The sequence below is a fragment of the Conger conger genome, chromosome 13, assembly GCF_963514075.1.
Source record: "Conger conger chromosome 13, fConCon1.1, whole genome shotgun sequence".
Taxonomy (NCBI): Eukaryota; Metazoa; Chordata; class Actinopteri; order Anguilliformes; family Congridae; genus Conger; species Conger conger.
The window spans coordinates 32478933-32494627 of NC_083772.1; the positions used below are offsets into that span (position 1 = coordinate 32478933).

At 41.3% G+C, this 15695-nt stretch overlaps 1 long non-coding RNA gene across 3 annotated transcripts; it reads left to right on the plus strand.

The window, feature by feature from the left end:
- The first annotated feature begins 616 nt into the window (after positions 1–616).
- On the plus strand, positions 617–12148 carry LOC133108554 (uncharacterized). 3 transcript variants are annotated; one of them, XR_009704674.1, is made up of 4 exons: positions 617–681; positions 875–999; positions 1666–1760; positions 11278–12148. It is a non-coding gene; the product is annotated as an uncharacterized LOC133108554 (long non-coding RNA). The 3 variants fall into 3 exon arrangements; XR_009704673.1 differs by having other exon boundaries at positions 623–999; positions 11278–11383; positions 11537–12148; XR_009704672.1 differs by having other exon boundaries at positions 623–999.
- Positions 12149–15695: the final 3547 nt, after the last annotated feature.

The window sequence follows — 15695 nt, forward strand, 5'->3', positions numbered from 1 at the left end:
GGACCCTGAAGGTTGGTGGTTCAAGCCCCAGTGTACAATGATAAGACCTACACAGCTGTTTTTGATAACCCCACATTGCTCCAGGGGGAATTGTCCCCTGCTTAGTTTAATCAACTGCGAGTCGCTTTGGATGAAAGTGTCATCTAAATAAATAATTTACATTATGATCACAACTGCTCAAGTATAACAAGGCGATAAAGCATGAGAGTCCATGGTATATTGTCAATATGGTCACAGCTAAAGGGTGTTATTGGGTACAAGGCGTGTGGGTGGGGTGTTGGGGCCATGTAAATTTGCAAACATGTGTTTGGGGTCACATGAGGAAAAAGTTTGGGAACCCTTACACTAGAAGGTGTTGGTGGCTAAATGAATAATTGGTGGTTAATTTAAAATCATTCAACAGTAGCTGTTTGCTGCAAACATAGTTCATCACAAACATCTGTCGTCTTTAACACGTCTGGGAACTGGGAACAACTGATTTGCAGTTCTAGACTTGTGTTGAAAAAAACTCTTTAAAGTGTTAGTGAATAGTTTAGGGCATGGATCATCAATTCTGGCCCTCGAATCCAAATCCAGACCTCGTTATCTTTTCTCCAGTGTAATTAGTGCTACTGCTTCTTCACACTTGACTCCCAGGTAAAGAGAAAGTGGAAAACCAACAATCCTTGGCCTTCAATGACCGTGAGTTGGTAATGTATGAATTGTATATTTGTGACACAAAAATCGTTGGATATTAACACATCCTTTCTGAGTGTGTGCAGTTGTCTATTATGTAGGAGCCAGAGGGTAACTGTGCGCGCGTGTGTGTGTGTGTTTGTGCATGCGTGTGCGCGTGTGCGTGTGTGCGTGTGTGTGTGTGCGTGTGTGTGTGTAGGAGGCGGAGAGCAATCTCGTATGTCGGAGACTGCAGCTGAAGGACATGATTCCAGTGGAGATGCAGAGACTCACCAAGTACCCACTTCTGCTGGAGAATATCGTAAGATATCGTATCGTACACAGGTACCCAGCCTTGACCCTAACCCCTACCCCTGATCCACTTCACCCAGCATGCATTAACCCCCCTCTGCCTCCGCTTGTGAATGAAATGCTCCCAGATGGTAAACAGCTGCTTTGGTTACAGTAATTAGCTGATGTTTAAAGTGATGAACAGCAAATGAAATAGGAATCGATTTGTAAAAATTTTCAATTGACCCAAACCATGACCCGTAGCATATCTTCAAACACCCACAGAAACGTGCCTGTAACCCTGTCCCTCTGCAGTCTTCCGCTCAGTAGGGCATGGCTCAGTGCATTGTGGGTAAAGGGCCACCCACCACGGTGCACCACAGTAGCCGGGATGCTGTAATTGATCAGCCGGCCGTAGAGTCTGAACTCTGGAGACTCCCACTGCTCCAGACGCATCGAGCTCCTGCTGGAGAAATGTGCGCTGATGCGAGATGGGAGATCTTCAGAGGCGCTGTGCTCCCTGATAATGAGGTCGTTATCTCTGCCCTCCTGAGCGCAGGAGTCATTTAACACATCCACTTAACCCTTCCTCCATTCTCTGTTACATCCATAGTCTGAATGCGGTGTCATTAGTGTTTTCAGTTATAAGTGTGTAATGAATGGTCTGCTCACAGGAAATGGGTTTAGCCTTACGTTCTGGCGTGTGTCTGTGATTGACAGACGATGCAGAGGAGAAGGTGAAGAGGGCAGGGGAATGCTGTAAAAAGATCCTCAACTATGTGAACCAGGCTGTGAAGGAGGCTGAGAATAAGTAGGTAAGCAGGTGCTGTGTGCTTTCTCTCCCTCCTCACACTGAGACATTCAACCCCGGTGCTCTGGAACCGAACAGCAAACCCTAGGCTACCAGGGTCAAAGGTCCTGCTCAATGAACGAGGTTGAAGGAGAGCAGGGACGGACGGACGCTTGAGGAGAAACTGCAGACAAGACGAGGGAAATCTGGAGTGGGATGACAGAGATCACTGGCTTTCAGAAAAAGGGTAGGGGTGAAGCTGAGGGGAATCTGGAGCGGGCTGGACAAGCTGAACCAATTTTTCAAGGGGTTTGCCTGAAGGCTCCCCCATCAGCCCTCTCGCAACCACCCTGAGCTGCCCACTCCCTCAGCCACCAGGACTATCTCCCCCTGACATTCATCCCCACCTGCCAACACCACTAGGGGTTGCCCCGGGCTCCTTCACATCACCTGAGCCCCTCACTGACACCTAATGCAGGCCCTACCTCACCCTCACTCCTCAGGCAAACTAGAGATTACAGCCAGCCAGGTGAAAAGAGAGCTGGAGAAACTCCACCAGGGTAAGGCTGCAGGACCAGGCGGCATCAGCCCTCAAGTCCTTCAGGCTAAGCGGAGTACTCCAGCATTTTTTCAATATGGGCCTGCACCTCGAGAGAGAGTTCCTGTGCTAAACCAGATGTTGTGTTCTACAGGTCCTGTTGTGTGCTTTGTAACCGTGTATCTGTGACTGTATCACTCAGTGACCGTATCTCTCTGTAACCATACTTCTGTGACCGTATCTCTTTGTAACCGTGTCTCTCTAACCATGTGGTCTGGGCCGTATCTCTCTGTACCCGTACTTCTGTGTTCTGTGTTTTCATTACTTTTTAAAAAATAGTGTAGTCATGAGCGCACGGTCAGATTTGTGTACCACTATCCAACAATAAAGATGACTTTATCTATCCCTGGATGGCCAGATTCATGGGATGTACCAAAACATTTGCGCTAATCGGTTGCATCCAATTGTGGAAATTTTGTCACTATGAAAGGGAAAGCATTATGGGAGGCTGAGTTTTAGCCTACAGTGCCTTAGTGATATAAAAATGTTGACATGACTTTGGTGACATGACTTGGTGACATGACTTAACAAAACATACTTTGAATCCAGACTTCAATGCTATAGCTTATATTTATCTTTCGCCGTTCGATTTAATAGGGAGCAGTACACCGGAACTATCATTCCTCAAACATCCGCTTTACCTCCCTATATACTTGACGTTAAAGCAACTTCAGCTGCAGTGTAAATTCTAAGCATGAAGAGGATTGAATTTAGGATTTTCCAGGTCTGCAAGAGAATATCTGCAGGTTGCAGGTTTACATATATGCGTCGTGGTTTGAGTTGTTTAAAAGATATACAGCCGAGTATGGGCATCCAGATAGGGCTTGTACATAAGGGTGTCCACTGTAAATACTGCAATAATCTCATTAATGAACATGGCAGTAAGAGGTACGATGCGGCACGTTCCCCTGCTCCCTGCAGTCAGTCGTTAATCACTCGGCCTTGTCTGACAGAGGGGTTTATTGGACTGGCTTAGTTATAAATTGGCTATGGTGAATTGGACCCAGAGAGCCCTTGTGTTTAAGCTCCTGTGACGGTGCTTGTAGATCAATTTTCCCCCCCAATACATTAACAGTTTTATGTGATGACATGTTCCACCTGTAGGGGACGGATGTAACTCATTTTTGCGGCGAGGAAGGGAGGCTTGTGCAGGCACCGGTGTCCTTGGGCTGTCCTTCCCCAAATCTACTTGAATTGACGTAATTATTGTAAACGGCTGTTGTGTCACACGGACACCTTTGGGTGAGGATTACACGGTGTTGTGCCAGATGCCAGTTCGGCCGTGGCTTTGACATCAGCACGGATATTATTAGGCCTGAACTGCGAGGCCTCTCCACTGCTGCTTGATGTCTCATTATCCGTCTGCTCGGTGCAGTGTGGATGCAGACTGAGTGTGTTAAAGTGTGAACGCTTTGGGGTGCTGCAAGATGAACACACTCTTAAAGGGAACATTCAGCCCAAATTGCTTGTTTTCCCATCTGCGGACGATACAAACAGCTAGAGCATGATACATGCGGTACCCTGCTTAATAAGCTGCTCCAGTGACTACGGCTTGTCGCACATGATGCAGGCATGATGAAACCTGCTCCTGCGTTACACCTAATGTATGTGCACAGCAGAGTTCATGCTCCCTGGTTCTTAACAGTATATTTGAATCATCTGTATGCAAGTGGATAGTTGTCCTCTGTCAATCAAGCAATTGGGTGTGTCAGAATGATGCACCTGTCTCCTGTTCCTGTCTTCCGGAAAGAGGGTGTGCAGGGCCTCTGTTCTTTCCTTTTCCCAAAGCTCCCATGCTTCACTGCAGTCACTGGGCTCATTACAATCGTTTATTCTCCTCCTTTTTTCTTTTTCTTTTTCTGCTCCTAGCTCCATGGAAGAGGCTAGAAAAAGAGAGCAGAAAAAAGTGAAGAATAAAGTCAGGAAAATGTTAATTAGGCAAATGGAATGTCATTGCTCCTTCAAACATCAGTATGATGATTTATACTTTAAATGATGATTTGCTAAGCTCATGTTTCCTTGCTCAAAGGCACGATTGCGAGTACCTAACTTCTTCTTCTAGCTCCTAGAAGGAACATTTAATGGGTTGGAATGCCCTTAAAGATGGCGGACTTAGAAGGACATGATTTTGATAGGCTGAGCCTCTACTTCCCGGTGAGCATTTGACTGACAGCCGACATCGAAAGGAAGGACAGATCAGGTCGAGCCAGGGTTGGCTTCTTATTAGCTCGGATATCAACAGTCAGAAATCCATGCATGACAGGACCAGAATAAAATATACTTGTTAAGGAGTGACAATAGTCACACTTTCTAGGTTTTTGTATGCAATTATGTTCATTTAAATTAGAGTGCCTTTTAAGGACTATTAGACTATTTCTGGTTCTTTTTGTTAACCTTAGCTAACTAGTTTGCTAACATTATCAATAAAATTAGCTAGCTAGTTTGCTTTCATAAGGACGTTATAGTTTTAACTTAGTCTTAACTTGCTAGAAAAAGTATCATTGAATAAGTCAGCTTCCTTACCTTAGCTATCGATAGTTTATATACTAAGTTAGCTAGCTTGTGAAAATTCAGTCTCCCAAGATGAGCGTGTATCATGGAGATAGCTCTGGTAACAAACAACAATGGGTGGAAAGTGGGAGCTCTTGAAAACATATTAAGCCCATGATTTTCTCTTGGGCAGTTCCTTCTCTCCTCCATATTACTCTTCCTAAAAAATGTATTTATTAATAGTCTAGTAAATAAGTACTCTGTTTAAACATTGATGTTTGTGTCGAAGAAAGCACTGCCGAATGTGTATGTCAATGTGTCCAAGAACACACTGCAGATGAAAATGTCAACAAAGTACAGGATGGTTGTCGTATGGTCAATAGCAAAGTTCCAGTGTAGTTTTATTAGGATCAGCCTCAGCACAGTGAAGTGAAAATAAGGATAAACGTCAGAATGGGCAAAATGTACTGTATTCAATGAGATAGTAAGACTCAGGGGGATCGGACGCTGTTGTTTTTGTTGTAGTTGTGATAGTATTCATCATCCACACTGCACCAGAAGAGAACCAGCACACATTAATTCATATTGCTGAAGTGGGGCTCAATCCAGATTAACCCCTGTATCCTCTGTGAACATCACTAATAGGCTCTCAGGTGAGGGCTCCAGGCAGCCATGGCCATCACAGGCGTGGTCCATGTTTTCCTGACATTTACTTCCTGAGGAGTAATTTATGGTCCAGGGTAATGGGGGAGAAAGATGTCAGACTGTCTGACCTTTTCAGCTTCTCATGCTCGCTGTTTCTGCAATGGATGTGTGCTTATCACCTTCACACAGTGACTGTGATGGGCCAGTGTAGCACCTTCACACAGTGACTGTGATGGGCCAGTGTAGCACCTTCACACAGTGACTGTGATGGGCCAGTGTAGCACCTTCACACAGTGACTGTGATGGGTCTTCACACAGTGGCCAAGGGCTAGGCCCCAGCAAAAGATGACAGTAATCCCTGTCTGCTCAGTGTTACACAGGTTCTTATGTAGTGTATGAAACATCTTTCATTACAGTCAAATTTGATATTATCTGGTTGGACTCTACACGTGTATGGTCTCCACACTCCCTGACTGAGGAATTCAATTGCATTTTCAAACTTTATTTTAGGCTATCTCAATAGTTAAATGTCAACATTGTAAGTCAGATAATAGTAAGTCTAATTGACTAATTAAATATTTACATTTACATTGACATTGACACGCCTAGGCATGCTGGTCGATCGTGTCATTTTTAAAAATGCATTGGTTAAACTGATGATTCTTCATGTTTTCATTCCTCATCGCTATGGCTTCTGCCTGATAGACTTGATTGGCATGTAATCTGTAAATATGCTGCTGTGAACAACTTTGTTACAGACGGGGTTGTGCACTCTTGGTCACGCAATATTTGCCTGATATCACACCGGGTCTATTTTACCATAGTCGACTGGTATAATGATTTTACTTTCATGCCAGTAAAAGTCTCTATACAATTTGATCTATTTGTATGAAATGGTAAACTTGCATTTTATATTCCAATGCATTTTATATGGCATGGGGCAATCATGACGGTGAGATTAATGTGGTCCATTTTTCTCTGAAAGCAGGGAATTTTCACTTTCAATATCAGATGGATAAATAGCCAAATGATAATGCATTGCTTTATTTATGTTTATGTAGATACTGCATAGTGGAAAGCCAAATTCAATTTGCCGGTGGTTTGAATTTGTGTGTCAAAATAAACACGGATGAAGAAACGCCATAGAATAAGCCATAAGTGACAGTAACAGCTACAGATTTAAAACACGCAGGAATTATTTTACAACTATAGTACTGTAGCATTCAAACACCCTGCGGTGTTTGCATTCATAACCCTCTGAAATGGCCGCAGATTGCTTGTTTGTACGACTGTAGCTTGTAGATTCAATGTAAACAGCATATTGTAATATCTCATGCAACATTTCTCCTATGATGTATTGCTTTGTTTATTTTCATGTCGGTACAGCATAATGGAAAGCTATGGACCTTCCATAAACATGGATCTTCTGTGAACCTTAAGACACGACATGACGTTACAATAAGCCATAAGTCAACCAACAGCTACAGAAATTATTTGATCGTTCTAATTCTGTAGCATTCAATCCCATGTGGTGCATTTTAAACCCCTGAAACAGCCAGATTACATGTTCGAATTACTGAAGCTTGTGGATTGGTAGTTTAGAATAGTTCAGTACGCCTGGTGGTGAATGTGCATTTATTTTAAACTTAGCTTGCCATTTCACCTTCAGAGAAAAAATATCAGTTATCGGTTAGCAATTTTTTGTATCGTTTACAAATCAGTTTCATTAGATTACATACATGAATGGCATTTGGCAGACGCTCTTATCCAGAGTGATGTACAACCAAAAAAATATATTTTTGGTTAACCAGTTAAACGTTTAACCGTTCCCACCCCTACTCTTAACCTCTCAGTAATATGAATAAGGATGGGTCCCATGGGGCTATTAAAAACACAGTAGTTCAGTGTGAATTTGAAAGTTGCCTGAGGTAAAAACTAACACAGCAGCAGGAACAAAACTGGAGGATTTTACTCTAATCTGGTCAGGACTGCAGGGCCAGATTTAATAACTGGTTTTAGTGTAGAATAAGGGCCAAGACTACCACGATGAAAACACAGTATTAACCATAGTATTCATCTATGGCAATTTAATATTATTTTGTGAGTCTGCCTCATTATAATGGAATTTTAATCAATTAACTTTAAGGGAAATGTTTTGAAGCAATACATTTTGAATGTGCATATCTTTAATTCCATTATTAGTCATATCTGCTAAACTGTACCGTATAAAGAGCTTGGTTAAGCTCTTGTTACTTTACCTGTTTCATTAGTGAAGACTGAGGCCTCTTTAGCCTTTTAAACCACAGAGTTGTATGTAATTATCTTGCCCTTTGCACCTGACTTCCTGAATGTTACAAATACAAGACGCTGGGAGTGTGCTTTGTTTGTGTGTGAACAGTGGTTGAAGTCATGTTAATGATAGCTTCACTACAGCCAAGCTCTCCGGCAGCAGAGCTGAGCTCTCTCCATGTCAATCATCAGACAAAGTAAATGGAACAGAGCACAGTTGCTGGTTTGCTGTTTGTGTGAAATTGCTGTGTGCAGAAATAAATATAATTTGTAGAAAGCAGGCCAGTATTCCCAGAAGCCTATTAACTCTCACTCTGGATCAAATGGGGAGTGCTCTAGCTTGCCTTGTGAAACGTTGGGCAGATTCTTTGTAAGCACTTAACAATAAGAACTAAATGTATTTGTTAACTAAGTACTTAAATTAAGCTGTTCAGCTTTGCTTATTTACAGTATTTGTACGTCATTAATTCATGTTAACTACACAAGTTAATGCCAATTCATATTGGAATGGAAAAAAACAGTCACAATAATGTATTTGTTAATGGTTGATTAATTATACATTTATCCTATGGTTGGTTAATGTATACGTATTAATGTAACTAATCCATTAGTTGGTAGTTAACAAATATATTTACAAATTAAATGTGAATCTCATGCTTACTTAATGTATTTGTACAGGGGGTGTGCACTGTTCCATGTAAAAGATAGGAATGCTTACTTTACACATGCCTCAGGACTGGACAACTTTGTTTGGCTGCAGCATTCATGGTGAGAGAGCCAAACAGTACTGTGCAAAAGACTTAGGCACCTGTATAACATTCTGTACAGATAAGATTCTTTAAAAAAAGAATTCAATGAAAGGTCCTAAATAAACATACTATACATTTTACATTACATTTGAGTAATTTGACAGAATAGTTAAAAACTGAATCAAATCAATATTTTTTTTTGACCACCCTTCGGCGTTAAAACTGCATCACTTCTCAGAGATAGCCAACGCTGTCCTGCAGTTCTATAAGACAATCAGCAGAAAGGTTGTTCCAAGCATGTTGGAGAACTTGCCACAGTTCTTCTGCAGACTTTGGTTGGCTCCTTGCTTCTGATCTCAGACAGCCTTGATCAAGTTTTTATGTAAAACGTAGTAAATTGCTTGCAGTAATATGTTACTTTTAAAAATTAAATATAAAAATGTCTCTAAAATTAAATCTTTTGGAAAATGAATATTTGGAAATCTCAAATCTCAAACACACACAAAAAAATGAACATATATATATCGAAGTCTAGAGTGCCTAAGACTTTTGCACAGTACTGTATAAGACACTCAAGGCATTTTCAGAAATGCAAAATAAACAGTTAGACTAATTTACATTACATTTCCATATGAGGGATTTAGTAGATGCTGTGACCTGTAGTATCTTACACAGTTTGCATTCTTTTTAAATACAATCCCTTTGTACAGCTGTCTATTTATCAAAGCCATTCAGCTTAAGCAATTATTCAGGTCGTTAAGTACTGCCAATCTAAATGCTCAGTGTATGTACATTGCAGAAATGTTTTGTAGGTACAGCTGAGTCAGTCATGCTTTTCGACAAGTTTTCAGGACAGCGTGACTAAAGGATTAGTCTGTATCCATTGAATTACTTTTAAATTTACATCACAATATTAGAGAACTCTTTGAAAAACTTTGCTGTGCAGTGCAGTATTTTTAATGCAGTGCCTGCCTTGGCATTTCTTACATCTGTATTTATTAACCTGCATGTGGATTAATTTATGTGTGCAGCGAGTACAGAGGTTTCTGACACGCTCCCTGCAGATTGAGGTCCCACTATCAGCCCCTGCTAGATGAATATGGATCAGCCCTTAAACCATCAGCGTGTGTTGGGAATGTGATTTTCAGCTGTTATCTGAAGCAGGTCAGATAACCCGGGCGTCTCCCTGGTGCACAGGCTGCTGTAGTGGCACCAGGCTGATAAATATTCATCCCAGGAGGGAGAGAGTCTACTCCCTGCTTGACTCCCTGGGGTTAAAGGCACCATTTTGTGATTTTGTCTGCATCAGCTAACAATATAGATTACTGTCCTCTGTCAGATGGACAGCCGGCTAATAGACCCTGTGCTGTCCCAGCTGGGGCTGGGGTGGAGTGGTGTGGGGGCTTCAGCTCCTATGCATCCTCCTCTTTTCTGACGTCAGGCTGAAGATCTAAAGACCGTTTAGGTGGAGCCAGCTCACGAGGAGTGGACTCTGCACCGGGTAATGCAGCGGCCTCAAATTTTGCTGACCAAAATGTAATACATGAATTCATAACTGTTGAGCAATAGCTTCATTAACACTTTGGAAACAAGTCCAACGACCCCAACTGTGCATGTTGAACTATGGGCGGGGTGAGACACAGAACAAAATTCAAACTGTCAATCAAATGTTGGTTTGGCCTTCAGTTTTCAGGTTCTAATAAAGTATCAGTTTCTCCTCCTCCAAATGGGCGAGGCGAGCACTAATGTTGGATAAGCTGATTGAGTATTTAGACGTATTTCTCCATTGCCTCTTGAAGGTTATGGTCAACATTACATTATAAATGTCAGCAGATATGACCATCAGTGTGACAACTCCAATTCCCCTCTAAATTGCTATAGCCTGGTGATGTTTGTGGTGTGGATGTCAATCATATGTAGCTTCCAGACTGTATTAAGGGTTAACTGGAACAAACACACTGCTCTTTTATGACAGTACCAAACCTTCAAATAGCATGTGACAATGGGAGCAAAGGATTTATTTCTTAGAACAGATGGTGCAATGGAACAGTTTCTGCATGAATTATAACCTGAATCAGACTTTTTGATGCACAGCAACATGTCATACACACAGTGGATTTATTCATTGTGCTTCTTCTGTAGTCTGCATACAAATAAAACACACTTTTTCTGACAATACATACCAGTACGCCTACAGCATAAATACTTCACATAATACATAAGTCACATGGATTGGTCTAGACTCATTGCAAACTGCACCTTCATTCAATTATGTGTATACTTACAGGGGATAAAAAAGTATCAGTGGTAATAAAATACAATGTTATCCTTGGGAGTACATTGGAGGTACAAAGATATTTGCCATTTTTTGGGAAGAAAATCATTTTCTTCACTTATACTACCTCTTATAAAGAATAAAGCATTCCCTGCAGGTTGAAGTCACAGTTGTTTTCTTCTTTGGTATAAAAAAGGAGTGTGTTACATAACTGATTTAATTGATGAAAATGGCTTATCTTTCCCACAGAGTTTAAGCTTGACATCCCAAATTCACTTTTTTTGCCTACCTGCAGGTTCAGCATTTCATAAAAACAAAAGTCCCTCTTCCATCTGGGATATCAGCTCATGTTATTCATTCTATTCAATTTCCTGGACACAGTTTAAGCTTAGTCCTGGACTAAATTGAGTTTTGTGTGGAGAATCTCCGTTGTGTTTGTGAGCCTAGCTCGTAACAGCTCGTAACAGCTAACATCATTGCCTGTTTATGTTTTCAGAAGTAGAGCACCTGACACACCTGCTGCATGTCTGAGAGTGCTGCAGATGGAGGGTAGTGTGTAACACTGCTCAGAGAACAACCATATTCTGGACTCCAGGAGAAAGGTGGGGGACAGGGGATGAATGCAAAGATTTTCTGCCCTCGCCAATTGAACCCTATACCCAAACCATGGCAGTGTCTCCTGTGTAATTACAGGCGGAGCGTGACCAGCAGGCCAAAAGCAAGCATTGATTTTAACGCCTTGTTTGTATTGGCAGGGAACCCACATCCGTATCAGAGCGGCGTTAAGGAGAACCTTTCCTGGAAGCAAGGGGACCTGCAAGGGGACCTGGCATGAGACAACGACAGAAAAACTCTGTGAGTCAGCAGGAAAATGTCAACCCCACCCCATCAGGTCCAGTTTCCTTAAAAATGAGGATCACACAGAGAGAAAGGCTGCGTGTGTGTGTGGTGCAGAGAGAGAGAGGCTATGTTGGTGGGGCTAAGGGATATTGAGCAGAGGCACTTTACATATTTTTGCTGTAAAATGAAGAGAACTAGATAAATAAAGCATATTAACATTATCATTATTTGTAGTAATAGTAGCAGCAGTATCAGTATTCTTGAGTTGGACACAGAGAATGAGCATTGGAAATTTGTGGGTCGCTGGCTTTGGAACCGAGTCAAACCGTATCATCATTCTGCATGCCATCGTTAATGAGAATTTTTAATTTAAATGTCATCTTCTAAGAAATGCAAATGTTTATTGGAGGAACAACGGGTTTGATTTCTGGCCCCATTTCAGCATTTGCATGTAGTACCAGGAAAGACATGACTTCCTTGATTTTCTGTCTGTGAACTGCAACATAAAAGTAATGTTCTGGTTTGAATTGTGTCAATTGGATTTTTTTTACAACTGTGTCATAAGTGTACTTTGCTTACAAAATAGAAAAACATTCATGATTGATTAGAAAGGCCTATGCAATCAATGCAAATGTGACAATAAGGACTTTTTCTGAAACGGCATTTTCAGATGACCCTCATTCTACACAACCTTCTTTTGACCATTTCTGTTTTTTTTTTGTTCTCAGCTCCGAGGGTAGTTTCATTTAATAGCTTCATTCATTCCAATAGGTTTTCAGTGGACTGTATCTGTCTACTGTGTGCAGACCCAATTCTCCAATGCATTCACATCTATGGGCCAACATGGCTGGAATTCAGTACCCGGGGGTTGTCTGACGTACTGTCATACTGTTTTTCTATTACACTACTACATCTACAAGTGAAGTATTTGCCATGCAGAAATATCACTACTACTAATAACTGTGGTTCATCAGGTTACTGATGTTGCTCTGCCATTTTCTTGAACACAACTGTACGTGGCATGTATAATGTTACATGATGTTTGTGGCTGATACATTTATAATAGGTGAGGGCACAGCATTCCAACATGCCCCGGCTGTGCTTGTTGTACTCCGGCAAGGCTCAGTTTCTGCTTGTGTCAAAACGTGTCGCGTGTCAAAACTATGCTATGTTATAACTCACAGTTATTTAAATGATATATATTTAGAGTTGTGGCTTTCACACACAGTCAGTTAATCGAAAAATGCTTTGGTGAAAACAATTCTCCCCTGCTCCAAAAACACTGATGACATTCTGAAGAAATGATCAGAAAGCTGTACTGTTAGCGTACTGCATATTCAGACTCGGAACTCATTCCCTGCAGAACTTCAGACTGCACCAAAGAACACACAATCCCAACAATGAACTATATTAGATTCTATTGTGAACATTTGTGTACATTTCATGCATTGAATTTTAAGTTCAATAATTATTTCAGCAAATTGCATCAGGCAGCCTGGGCAAGTGTAGCACAACTCAATTGCTAATAAGCAATAAGGATAAACAGATGTCGAAAGATAGAAAATCTGCTCCCTGTGTAGAGGACCCGGCCCTAGGCCCGCCTGATGAGAGATTGACAGAAGATGGGTTAGGCAGGAATGCATTGTTAACCCCTCGCACACGCCAATGGGGTAGGAGTAAAAGCTCCCGTAAGAGGAGAAGTATATGGTACAAGATAAATGTACAACCGTATATGGACACTGAGGAGTCTGAAGTCAGAGAACTTAGATTCAGGGTTTTAGAGAGCAAGGCTAAAGGCCTGACTGAGGCCATGCGTAGAATGTGTTCTAGCATGACCATGGAAGATGCTGAACAAGCTGAACGGGAAATTGGTGACCCAGGGAGTTTGGCATTCAAGGAGACGGTAGATGTGATAATATACTTAGTTGACACATGTGGGCTTGCTCCTACAGGGGAGGAGCACAAGGCCTGGTTAAAGCAACAGGATGAGAAAAACAATGAAGATAATTGGGAGATCAAAGAATATGAGGAGATGGAAAAATGTAGGAGAGATAAGGAAAATGGAAGGGATGTCAATACCGAAAGAAGATTAAGAGGCTTCTAGGGCCTTCCTGATTATAGCACAAATAATTTATCGGATAGATTCAAAGGACTGACTATAGAAGAGTTGGAGGATGATTTACACTCAGCTATTGGCTGGATGTCCTTTGTAGATCCCTTAAGGCGCCGCGGAGAGGGGCACCTGAAGAGTGTGTTGAGATGGTGGAGGGCACTAACTTCTGGCTTGTATGAAGTCAAAGTTTGGAGAAAGTCCAAGGAGAGATTATGACAGGGAGACAAATACCAGTGATTAAAAAATTACATAAGAGCTAGTGTTTTTCCACTCATATATTAAGATGGTGGAAATTCCCAAACCGGAGGGGCACATGAGATAAAATATTGGGGAAATTTCTTTTGAGGTATGAGAAAATGACAGTGGGAAAAACAGAAATAATGAATATGGTCATTAAAAAACAAGTTACATAAGAGATAAATGTCTTCCCGCTTGAAATATTGGGGACATTTCTTATCAAAAAGGTACACTTTTGTATGCAAAAAAGATATATAAGGAATAAGCTTTTAGACCTTAGGATAGGATCTTAGAATTTGGCTTCAGAAGATATCGACGAGCTGTTGAAGAAAGAGCCACGCAGAACAACTATAACCAAGCTGGAGTGGTAATTATAATCTATATTACTTGTAGAAGTAGGAAAAGTAATACATAGAAGTAATACATTATAAGTTTCCTTTTACTTTAATGTCTTTTATTTCTCATTAAGGTACTATATAAGGTAGAAAAATGTAGAGAAGTTATTATAGTTAGATAAATATAATATTCTAGGAATAGTTTCTTTTAAACTTCCAGAAGGGGGAGCTATAGGATAAGGCTAAGGCCAAAGAGGATGGGTATTTGAGGGGTGTACCTTGACTTTTAAACATCATGGTGGAAAGGTAAATTAGAAAGAGCTAAAGGGGTATATGTAACTTGCATGTGATCAGCAAACTGAAAAGATTATATTTACACTGTAATCTGTATAACTCTATTCTTTTGATTGATTATAATAAAGTATATCTTACTATAATCATATGTGATAAAGATTCTTTAGAGGAATACATTGAATACAGGACATCGAATATCAGATTTGCATCACACCCTTCACTTCGAGACTGGGCTGGAAGTTCAGTAGAACTTACCAGGGCTCCAGGACGTTCGGAGTACTTGAGTTCGTCCCCGAGACACCTCATGGTGAGGTACTGCTCGTGGGAACGTGAGGTCTGAGCTCGGCAAGGGGTCCGTGGCTCACGACACCTGAATGAACCACCATGCATTGTGCCATTATTACGATACTGTAATTAGAGGCATATACAGAGGCAGCTCAGTATGAAGACCTGCATGTTTGAACCAGTGATCGATTGGCCTGTGAGGGCAGAATATCACATTTGTACATACAGGAATAAAAGCATTTTCCTGTATTGGATCATTATTGATCCAGGTGATTTGCAATAATGGGGGACAGTCTTACAGAGTGTGGTTGTGATGAGCAGTTCTCGGTGATGTGCTGTGTATTTGTGTGGAGCAGTGAATGAACAGCTCTCTCAGGTGCAGGCGAGCCACAGTACTGACAGGAAACCCAGGCTGTGTGCTTCTCTCATAGCAGTCATATAGGTAGGAGCAGACATTGGCTCTAGAGAGCTGCATATTCCACAGGGACATGTAGCTGCCCAAGTGCCCATTGATCACAGATGGGAGCATCGACTCCTGTTTGCATGACAATGGCATTAAAGAAAAAAACAATTTCTCCTGTTCAGGGATTTGAATTAATTTGATACCCATGCAAATTTAAGTGAAAATAAATCACCCTTGAATCACAGAACAGGAACAAATCGTTCTCAGTGAGAGATGTCCTGGGCCTCCTTGTCCTTAGCACTTCAATGACATAATTGACAGGTGAATGTGGCAAGATTGACTATCAATTATTTGCTTTCTTTGTCCTGGTTTGGATTGAATTGTTGTTGAGGAGGGGGAAGGACTCT